We start from the raw sequence: 11321 nt of genomic DNA on the forward strand, positions 1-11321 counted from the left end.
GCCCTAAACTGTAAGCTTGTTTTGGGCAGGGACTGTGTTTGCTTTTTATATTGCACTCTCCCAAGTACTTAATACTGTGCTTTGAACACAGTAAGAGCTCAATAAATATGATTGAATGAATGAATGTGTAGGTGCTTTATTTTTGGCAAGACAGTGCAAAGCTGATCTAACTTTGTTTTCCATGATGAGTGGTTTTAATTCATAAACAACTTCTTCAAAGACTTCTCATATATTGCTGTCCTTCTGGTATAGTTGGTATTTGTTAAGCGCTTACTATGTGCCGAGCACTGTTCTAAGCACTGGGGTAGACATAGGGGAATCAGGTTGTCCCACGTGGGGCTCACAGTCTTAATCCCCATTTTACAGATGAGGGAACTGAGGCACGGAGAAGTTAAGTGACTTGCCCACAGTCACACAGCCGACAAGTGGCAGAGCTGGGATTCGAACTCATGAGCCCTGACTCCAAAGCCCGTGCTCTTTCCACTGAGCCACGCTGCTTCTCCATTCCTGTGTATATTCCCTCCGTATCTGTTTGATTCCACTGGCATCGTTTATGGTCAATCCATCTTTGTTTTAACAAAGCCAATCCTAGGATGAAATGTTCCCTTAATTTCCATAATCTTCTGAAAATGTGATCTTGTCCGTTTCCATTTGTAATTGACTTCCATTTCTTTACATATGCCATTTTAATATTCCTGTTTGTCCTTCCTGGCAGAGCACTGGAATTCTTCACTCAGTTTTTTAACCAGTTTCTTTTGTCCTCTGACTTTTTCTTCCTTCCTTTTCCTGGCCACCTCCAGACTTTTGTTCAACATCCATTTTGGTTTCTTTTGCTCCCTGACCTTTTGCAATACTCTGTCACTTTCTTCCTTGATGCCATTTTTATTCTCCATCCACATTTTATCTGGTTCCTTGTCTGTGAGATTAAGCACGTTAATTCAATTTTTTACATGATCCGTAAACACAGGGGGAATATTTGTCAGGTATTTGGGCAAATGTAAATAGTGACTGATCTTTCTGAGTTTTAGCCTGAGTTAAACATCTTAACAGCTCACGATCTGTTCCACAGTCAGCTTACTGTGACTTATTGAGAAGTCTTATTGAGAAGCAGCGTGGCTCAGTGGCAAGAGCCTGGGCTTTTTACTCAGAGGTCATGGGTTTGAATCCTGGCTCTGCCACTTGTCAGCTGTGTGACTGTGGGGAGGTCACTTCACTTCTCTGTGCCTCAGTTACCTCATCTGTAAAATGGGGATGAAGACTCTGAGCCCCACATGGGACAACCTGATTCCCCTGTGTCTACCCCAGCGCTTAGAACAGTGCTCTGCACATAGTAAGCACTTAACACATACTAACATTATTATTATTATTACTATTACTGCCAAAACAGAACTCCTCCATCTTTTTCAACAAATAAAATGGTCTATTTGATTTCTATATAGTTCATCTGGTGAAGTCCATGTGTACAGTCATCGTTTAGATTGGTTAAAGAAGTTGTTGGCAATAAAAAACAACATTCAATTCACAGAACTCAATAAATCGATCTCCGGCTTAATATCAATTTCCAAGGCCATATTTTCCAACAACCTTTTTTCCATCCCATTGCCAACTTTTACATTCTAGTCCCCAGTGATAATCAACATACCTTCCTTGCAGCTTTTATCAATCTCTCTCTGCATTTCATCTTAAAATCTATTTATTCTTGTTCTACATCTGTTTTTAGGGCATACACCTGAAGTATTGTCACACTGAATGGTTTTCTTCTGAAACTAATGGATATCAACCAGTTATTGATAACACTGTATCCTATAACTGTCTTAAAATTTTTCTTCATCACAATTACTGCAACACCATTTCTTCTTTTCTCAGCATTTGCAGGGTAGTAGATGATGTCCTCACTCAAATGGCAATGCCCAATACCACCTAAATTAGCTTATTCTGAAAATGTCTATCTTCAAACAGTCCATTTCATTTATGACTATTTCGAGCTTTCCTGGTTTCAGACTCTACACATTCCATGTTCTAATAAGCAGAGTATCTTTATAGCTTCGGATACTCATTTCTCACATGACAACATCAGCAACCAAAGGGCCCAAAAACTTTATTCCAGTCATGTCATAAACACCCATGATACTTTGAGACATTGTCTGCTCATCCCTAGGAGCTCGCTGAGTATCTTCTGATCTGAGGGGCTCAATAAATACAATGGACTGACTTTTTTGTTCTCTCATGCTTTTTCAGCTACCATAGACAGCTTTTTGGGCATCCTGCATTCTCCTGACAGCCCCCTCAGCCAGAGAAGGAATGATATGCTAAATATTGCTTCAATTGCTTACTGTACCTCAATCTCATCTGTGGCAAGACAGATCTCATCTGTCTTGCCACTGACATCTTGCCCACATGCTGCCTCTGGCCTGGATCACTCTCCCTCTTCATATCAGACAGATATCAGACAGACAGCTCTCCCCCATTTCAAAGCCTTATTTAAGGGACATTTCCTACAAGAAGCCTTCCCATACTAAATCCTTCTTTCTTCTTCTCCCACTCCCTTCTGCATCAACCCGACTTCCTCCCCTCATTCTTCCTCCCTCCCAGCCCCACAGCATATATGTGTATATCTGTAATTGATTGATTTATGTGTTAATGTCTATCTCCTCCTCTAGACTGAGTTCACTGTGAGCAGGGAATATGTCTGTTTATTGTTATACTTTCCTGAGCTATTAGTACAGTGCTTTACACACAGTAAATGCTCAATAAATATGGTTGAATGAATGAATTCAGCAATAATAATAATAGTATTTATTTAGTGCTTACTATGTCTCAAGCATTGTTCTAAGCACTAGGGTAGATGCAAGCTAATCAGAATGGACATAATCCCGGTCCCACATGGGACTCACAATCTTAAACCCCATTTTACAGATGAGCTAACTGAGGCACAGAGAAGTGAAGTGACTTGCCAGTGGTCACACAGCAGACAAGTGATGGAGCCAGAATTAGAACCTACGATCTCTGACTCACAAGCCATACTGGGATCCTGAGTTGTCATTTGATGCTGGCTAAGTGATCTAATGATGGCATTGGTTTGAAACTTTGAAACGGTTTCCCAGAAGAAATGCCTCGATGATGAGAGGGAGTTACAGCCCTCTATTTCCCAAGAAGTAATCTTTGAATATTAAAGAAAGTTTTCCTGGATTTTCAGTTCTAATTCTTTTTTGTTGCAGAACCATTCTGCATTATGTGATCCTTCCAAAACCTTTTTTGAACTATCTCTCAAACTCTCTGCAGGAAAATGGATGCCCAACAATCTTCGTGTCACCTAAATATTCTATGTAGTTACCATCCTTTTGTAATTAGGAAAAAAATCCAGCAGTTTTCATGGTGGAAGTGAAGGTCACTCTAAACATTGGTGTGAGAAATGTGTAGTAATTGCAATGAGAATAAGAATAAAAATAATTGTGGTATTTGTTAAGTTCTTACTGTGCACTAGGCACTGTTCTAAACTAGGGAGTAGATACAAGGTAATAGGATTAGATGCAGTCCCAGTCGCAATCTTAATCTCCATTTTACAGATGAGGTAACTGAGACTCAGAAAAATGAAGGGACTTGTCCAAGGTCACACAGTGGACAAGTGGTAGAGGTGGAATTAAAACCCAGATCCTCTTGCCTCCCAGGTCCACTGCTTCTCAATGTCTGCTGCTGCTGATGTCACAGAGAATTATTCTGTCCTCGAGCCATGAACTGCCCCTCTATCTCTGGCCCATCAGACAATCAACCAATATTATGTACTGACGATGTATTGAGGGCAGTGCTAAACACTTGGAAAAGTACAATTCAATATAATAGATATGATCTGTATCCTCAAAGGAGTTTACAATCTAGTAGACCATATAGACTGAAGGGAGGGAGATCAGCTAGACCTCTGCTGGGAAAGGTAGGTTGGGGAGGAGAGGATTTGGGAGGGAAGATGAGGAGTTAACTTTGGGACACATTAAGCATGAAGTTCTTGTGGGACAGCCTTGTTAGAGACATCTAACAATGGAAGCAGCATGGCCTGGTGGGAAGCAGCATGGCCTAGTGGCTAGAGCACAGGCCCGGAAGTCAAAAGGACCTGGGTTCTAATCCCATGTCTGCCACTTGTCTTCTGTGTGACTGTAGAGGGGGGGTTGTGCCTACCATTAGTTACAAAGCCGAGTCAGCTGTAGTCCTGCTGTTATGGTATGCCCCTTAGGCATGTGCAGAAGGACTGATAAACACCTTATATAAGCTGTTTGTGTATTCTATTGATGTCATGGAGCTTATAAAGGGAAAGCCCCAGCCAGAAGGGGTGTGGTGTGCCTCCTTTGCCCTGCCACCACCCAGGGCTATCCCACAAGTAAATTCCCCAAATAAACCACTTAGTAAGTAAGCCCAACTGGCATGGTCTTCTTCCTTTTTCGGAATCTCTACAATGTCCCGTTATGGCGGTACTGTGCAACTCGATGAGATTTTCCCTTAAAGTGACCTTGGGCAAGTCACTTCTCTTGTTTGTACCTGTTACCTCATCTGCAAAATGGGGATTAAGATTGTGAGCCCCACGTGGGACAGGAAATGTGTCCAACATTCTTTGCTTGTATCTAACCTAGTGCTTTAAACAGTCACTGACACATAGTAAATTCTTAATAAATACCATCAGTATTGTTATTATCATTATTATTATTATTGTTATTCTGGAGGCAGGAGAAAATGCAGGATTGCAGAGAAGGAGAAGTCTGGGGAGGTGATGTAGATTTATAAGTCCTCTAGCAAATCATTCATTCATTCAGTCATATTTATTGAGTGCTTACTGTGTGCAGAGAACTGTACTAAACGCTTAGGAAGTACAATTTGGCAACAGATAGAGACAGTCCCTACCCAACAACAGGCTCACAGTCTAGAAGGTGGAAACAGACAACAAAACAAAACAAGTAGGCAGGCTATCAATCAATAAATGGTACTTTTTGAGCATTTACTAAGTCCTTAGGAGAATCCAATAAAACAGAGCTCATTGTGGGCAGGGAATGTATAGGTTATGTCATTATATAGTACTCTCCCAAGCGATTACAATGGTCCTGAGCACAGAGTGTTCACTTCCCCTTCCAGTTATCACCCTATCTCCCTACTACCCTTCCTTTCCAAAATCCTGGAACGAGTCATCTTACACTCACTGCTTAGAATTCCTTAACTCCCATTCTCTCCTGGACCCCCTTCAATCTGGCTTCCATCCCCTCCACTCTACCGAGACTGCTCTTTCTAAGGTCACCCATGACTTGCCCAAGGTCACACATCAGGCACATGACATTCCCTGAAGAGAATGCTTGGGGAAATGAGGCAGTCACTTAAATGTCCCGAGGCTGGCAGCAAACATGAATACTGACTCGACCAGACTTGCCACACGCAGATGAGAATTGCATAGTAGGTACCTCAGGCTCCTGCTTCCCTCCACTGCCTTCCCTGAGATAGCAGAGAGAGCAGGCCACTCTTTTCTACCCTCCACTGTCATCCTGCCCCTCCAGCGTCAGAGCCCAGGTAGCTGGGGAGCAAACGAGAGTCGTAGCCATGGCAGGGTTAGGGACCAAGCAAGTGGAAGCCAGGGCTAATGGCATCTCCTAAATACACATTCATGTTTACTGTGCTGCTTCCCCTACATGGATTAGGTCCATCCTTCTTAGCTTGTATCCACTCCAGTGCTTAGTATAGTGCCTGGCACATAAAAAATGCCATAAGAAAAAAAAAAGCTATGGATCAAGACTAAACCTGAAAACAAATGTCATATTAATCAACACCAAACTGATTACTGCTCGAGCTTCAATAGAGGTTCACTCTTCTAGGAGGCTTTCCTGGATTGATTTTTCTACTCCTGTTGTCATATCTTCCCAACTATCACCTCAAAACTTAAGAAACACCTTAGCACTAACTCATTCAAAGCCATCTGGAGACCTTTTTGGCATAAAATTTTATGCATTCTTCTTCATCCTATATATGAATTATTTGTGTCTGCCGCCCCCATTAGATTGCAAACCCCCTGAGTCCAGCCACACATCATCTGTCTCTGGAAGTCATCAGATCTGGGTTCTAATTCTGACTCCATTACTTATCCACTGAAACTTTGTCTAGGATATATGAATAACTGCTGTTGGGGATTTATTGCTTAACTACAGTTGGAAAATAAGGGAAAAACAATTGTGAGGAGTTTTAATTAATGCAGAGAGAAATGGAAAACCAACGGAGGGTTTTGAGGAGTGGAGAGATACATTTTGAGCAATGGTTCAAGAAGATTCATTCATTCATTCAGTAGTTTTTATTGAGTGCTTACTATGTGCAGAGCACTATACTAAGATCTTGGAATGTACAATTTGGCAACAGATAGAGACAATCCCTGCCCAATGACAGGCTCATAGTCTAAACGGGGGAATCAGACAGCAAAGCAAAGCAGAACAAAACAAAAACAAGACATCATCAAGATAAGTAGAATCAAGGAGATATACACCTCATTAACAAATAGAGTAATAAATAATATATACAAATGAGAACAGTGCTGAAGGGAGGGGAAGGGGGAAGAGCAGAGGTGGGGAGGGGAGGGGAGCGGGAGCAGAGGGAAAGGAAGGGCTCAGTCTGGGAAGGCCTCCTGGAGGAGGTGAGCTCTCAGTAGGGCTTTGAAGAGGAGAAGAGAGATTTGTGAAGCAGCATGTAGGCTAGCCTGGGGTGGGGAGATTGGTAACAGGGAGCTGTCTATCTATGATATGACAAGAACTTTGGTCAGAAGAATATCTGGTTGGAGACAAAAAATAATGATAAAAACAGCATTATTATTGTGCAGGAAGATCTGACAAGATTTAGCAGTAGATTGAATACAAAAGCAGTGTGGATAGAGCACTGACCTGAGAGTCAGAAGGACCTGAGTTCTAATGCCAGCTCCACTACATGTCTGCTGTGTGACCACAAGCAAGTCACTTAACTTCTCTGGGCCTCAGGAATCCCAACTGTAGTGTGATTAATAGTGTGAGCTCCAGGTGAGACAGGAACTGTGTCCAACCTGATTAACTTGCCTCTACTCCAGTGCTGAGAACAGTGCTTGGCACAAAGTAAGCACTTAATGAGTGTCATTATTATTATTATTGTTATTATTATTATTATTATTATTTCTGAGTGCTTACTTTGTAAAGTCATAATCATAAAAGATTGAAAGAGAGAGAGGAGCCAAGAATAGTACCTATCAAGAATAACGCCCAGGTTAGAAAGATGAGAAGGATGGTTGCCTATTGTGATGGGAAAGTTAAATGACAAGAGAATTTGGAAAGGATGATGGGGAGCTCTGTTTTGGACATGTTGAGCTTATGGTACCAGTGGGACATCCATGTAAAATGGTTTTAAGATCATTTCATTTCCTCAGGTAGTTTGCTTTAATTTGAATCATTTTAAAGATCACTGAGTATTCATGTTCTCACTCTATATCAATATAACCAGGAATCAGTCCATAACTGAGAGCAGAACAGCAAAACCAAGTCCTAGCCCTGCAAAAAACATACTAAACATGGGTTACTTAATGAATAGAGGACAGGCCTGGGAGTCAGAAGGATCTGGATTCTAGTCCCAGCTCTGCCACTTGTCTGCTAGGTGACCTTGAAAAGTCACTTAACTTCTCTGGGCCTCAAGTAGGTACTGTAAAATGGGGATTAAACTCTGAGCCCACGTGGGACATGGACTGTGTCTCCTTGATTAGCTTGTATCTACCCTAGTGCTTAATATACTACCTGGCACATAGTATTTAACAAATACTGTAAAAAATAGTAGAATGCAGTCTTTGATCCACAGTACAGACAGGTTTTGCCTCTGACACTCTGGCCCTGTGGAATCCTTCCAGACTGTTTCCTTCATTGGATCATGGTATTCCAAAATCCCCATGTCACTTACTACATTGGTTTTCTAGACTGATTTTTCCTCAATCTCCCCCATGATGTCCTGTTTTGGGCTTTGGAGAGTTTATTTTTTTTCTGATGCTTGAGGAAAAATGCCTTCATATCATATCATCTCTCCTCCCAGTAGCCTGACTTTTAATATCTCTAATGGAATTTCCCACATCCACTTTTGCTTAATTTGCTTTTTTACAGTATATGGTGTCATTCATTCATTCAATAGTATTTATTGAGCGCTTACTATGTGCAGAGCACTGTACTAAGCGCTTGGAATGAACAAGTCGGCAACAGATAGAGACAGTCCCTGCCGTTTGACGGGCTTACAGTCTAATCGGGGGAGACAGGCAGACAAGAACAATGGCAATAAATAGAGTCAAGGGGAAGAACATCTCGTAAAAACAATGGCAACTAAATAGAATCAAGGCGATGTACAGTTCATTAGCAAAATAAATAGGGTAATGAAAATATATAAAGTATATATACGGTATATACTGGTGTCAATATATACTAATAAACATTCACATTGAAACCTCCTGTTCCTTTTTCAAAAGAACCCTTCCCCTTCTCCATGCTGGGTCCACATCACAATATTGTATACTCTCAATCTTTTGTACTCAATGTATTCTGGGAATCAATCCAACAATTGCAGAGGAGGTAGGACTAACTTGTATTGAGAGACGAGAAGAAACCTGACAAATTAAAAGCCCCTCCCCAACTTTCTGTCCCTGGGTAATGATAGTAGTAATAGTAATTACATTTATTAAGCACTTACTACAACATAATAAGCAATGGGAGAAACTATCCAGATGGGAATTAGACATTGCCCCGCTTCCTTTGAGGGCTCGCAATTCAAGTGTGTAAGTGGGGAGAAAGGATTGTAGGCCAACACATCAGGAGGTGATGAGACATGAAAACACAATGTAAACAAATACACAAAATCAGCTTAAAGTTGCGGTGGAGATGTAGGAGTCTGAGAGCAACTTTTATCCCCAGCCCTGTGCACCTGGATTATGCTGGGAGTGGGGACCTTTGGTGCTGGGAACCACGGTGCCTTGCCCAGGGGGATGGAGGAGCCAGGACTGGAGTTGGATAGAGACAGAGAAACATCTGCAGTGGTGACCAACTTTCTCTAGAGGGGGTCCCATGGCCACAGCACCCTGTTTAGCCCTGTCTAGCCCTGTCCCAAGTACCATATCTCCAGCCCACACTGACCAGCCTATGGGCCCTGGAAGTCTCTGACAGAGCAGAGCATGGGCAGAGAGGGCCAGGAAGGGAGAGTACTCCATCCACTCATCCAGACTAGGCATCATCTTTGACCCCTCACTGACTACCATCCCTAGGATCCAGTCATTTCTGAATCTTGCCAATTCTTTCTGAACTGCACCTCCTATTTCCACAACACTAATGGACAATACCACTCACTGAATCTCATTTAGACTAAATACATCAGCCTCCTTTGCTGGTTTCCCTTCTCACAGCCTTTCTCCACTTCTGTACATGGTTCTGTACAAATCACCTTCTTGTCGTATATCTTGACACATATCTCGCCACCCCTCAGGAACCTCCAGTTATTCCTTACATCCTTCTCCAGTGGAGCAGAAAACTCCACCAGCATATCGCAAATCTCCCCATCTTTAAATCCCTCCTACAATTTAACCTCCTCCAGGAAGTCTTCCCTGATTAATTCACAACTATCTGTCCTTGCTTCTTTCCCACTACAGCCCAGCCCACATGTTTTTCCCCTCTAATACCGACCTTGATTTCACCTCTTTCACCATTATCCCCATGCTCTCCCTCCTCCGTCTTATCTTATAGACCACCACTCTCCTTGATCTTCAAACCCTTAACTACAATCATATCTTCTCCAGGAAGCCTCCCCTGATAAATCTCTCAACTCCCCACCCTGGTAAGTCAGGGTTCAATTCTTAGTGCCCCAATGTACCATCTATAATAAATGTGGCATTTGTGTCAAGCACCACTCTTTCAATGCTGGGATAGATACAATTAAGTTAGACACAGACCCTGTGTCTACTACGCAGTCCTTATGGGGATCACAGTTTAAAGGGGAGGAAGAGTGAGTATTTAATCCTCATTTTAGAGATGGGGAAATGAAAGCAAAGAGGAATCATTTGACTTACCTGGTCACATAGCAGAAAAGTAGCCAAGTAAGACTTAAAATCCAGGCCCACAATTTCTCCACTAGGGGACAGAGAACACATGTCTTCTATTATAACTTCAAACATTGAGGTGCTCAATAAATGCTACTAATTTATCACTGAACAGTTATTGTGCTCCTATCCTACTGTGTGCAGAGCAAGTCTCTTAGCTCCTACTTACTCTTTGTACCTCGAGCTTGACTGTCTCAACTCAGAGCTCTCACCATGTCAGTCAGTGAATCATATTTATTGAGCACTTACTGTGTGCAGAGCACTGTGCTAAGCTCTTGGGAGAGTATGGCGATAAACAGACACATTCCCTGCCCACAATGAGCTTACAGTCTGGAACTCCCATCCTGCTCATTGTGCACACAGACTACCACTCTCCCCACCTTTGAAATCTTACTAAAATCGCACCTCCTCTAAGAGGCCTTTCCTGACTAGGCCTTCATGTCTCCAATTTCCCCCCCTTCTGCGTCAGTTAAGTTCTAGGATGTGTACATATATACATACACAACCTAAATATATGCATATATATATATATGCTTTGATCATTCATGTATGTACATTTATATGAAATTATTATTCCTATGGTATTTGTTAAGAGTTTACCACTTGCCAAGCACTGTCAAGTGCTGGAGTAGATACAAGTTTATCAAGTTGGACACATTCTCTATCCCACATGGGATTCACAAGCTAAGTAGGAGGAAGCGCAGTTATTTAATTCCCATTTTACAAATGGGCAAACTGAGGCACAGAAAAATTGAGAGACTTGCCCAAGATCAGAAAAAACGCATATGGCAGAGGCAGAATTAGAACCCAGGCTCTCTGTCTACCAGGCCCATGAGCTTTTCATTGATCTCTCTCCCATTCTCCAGGCTTGCATCTCCTCCTGCCTTCAAGACATCTCTACTGGGATGTCCTCTCATCAACTCAAACTTAACATGTCCAAACAGAGCTCCTTATCTTCCCAACCAAATCTTGTCTTCTCCCAGACTTTCCTGTCACTAGATATATGGTCCCATCATCTTTACTAACTCACAAGCCTGTAACCTTGGCAATATCTTTGACTCCTCTCTCTCATTCAATCTCATTCAATATGGTGACATATTCAATCTGTCACCAAATCCTGTCGGTCCCAACCGACATTGCTAAAATCTACCCTTTTCTCTCCATCCAAACTCCTACTCGTTAATACAATCACTCATCCTATTTCACCTAAATTACTGCATCAGCC

This window comes from Ornithorhynchus anatinus, chromosome 9 (genome assembly GCF_004115215.2).
Source record: "Ornithorhynchus anatinus isolate Pmale09 chromosome 9, mOrnAna1.pri.v4, whole genome shotgun sequence".
NCBI lineage: Eukaryota > Metazoa > Chordata > Mammalia > Monotremata > Ornithorhynchidae > Ornithorhynchus > Ornithorhynchus anatinus.